This window comes from Elephantulus edwardii, unplaced genomic scaffold, assembly GCF_000299155.1.
Source record: "Elephantulus edwardii isolate Elephantulus edwardi_28Jun2011 unplaced genomic scaffold, EleEdw1.0 scaffold00148, whole genome shotgun sequence".
Lineage (NCBI taxonomy): Eukaryota > Metazoa > Chordata > Mammalia > Macroscelidea > Macroscelididae > Elephantulus > Elephantulus edwardii.
The window spans coordinates 3,979,941-3,980,529 of NW_006399898.1; positions in this window are offsets into that span (position 1 = coordinate 3,979,941).

The following is a 589-nucleotide window of genomic DNA, read 5'->3' on the forward strand; positions in this document are numbered from 1 at the left end:
ACACACACACACACATACCCCTCAACTCTGAAAACCTAGCACCACAGGGGAGGAATTCATTTCCAGATTTCTGTTCCATTTTTTCCTTCTGGGGGGAAAAAAAATCAGATAGCACTTTTTTTTTATGCTAATTTTCTGTTAAGATTTCCAAGTATATGCTAACGCTCAAAGGCCCAATGCAAATGCACTTGGTGAAACCTGAAACTTGGTGGTGATTAGAGCATTTGTTCAGACCCCCAGGGCTTGTGCGTGCTGAGTCTTCTGGCTGGAAGACTAACTAGCCAGAGCACATGCACCTGCTGGAGCACCTGCTGGACGCAGGGACCCTGGTCCACTGCTCGGCAGGGGCAGGCCAGTGGACCCAGGTGCTCAAGTCCTCGCGGTTCGAGGAACCAGGAAGAGCTGGGCCTTACCTGTCACTCAGGAATTTAGCTCTGAGCTGGCAATCGTCTTACAGGACCAGCCCAAGGATCACCAAGGTCAGCCCACAGGGAGGGGTGTTCCCTGCACAGAGAATGACCTCTCTCGTGGAAAGAGGAAGGGAACCAGTGGGAAGATGAAGGCAAGAACCATGATTTCCCTAAACACA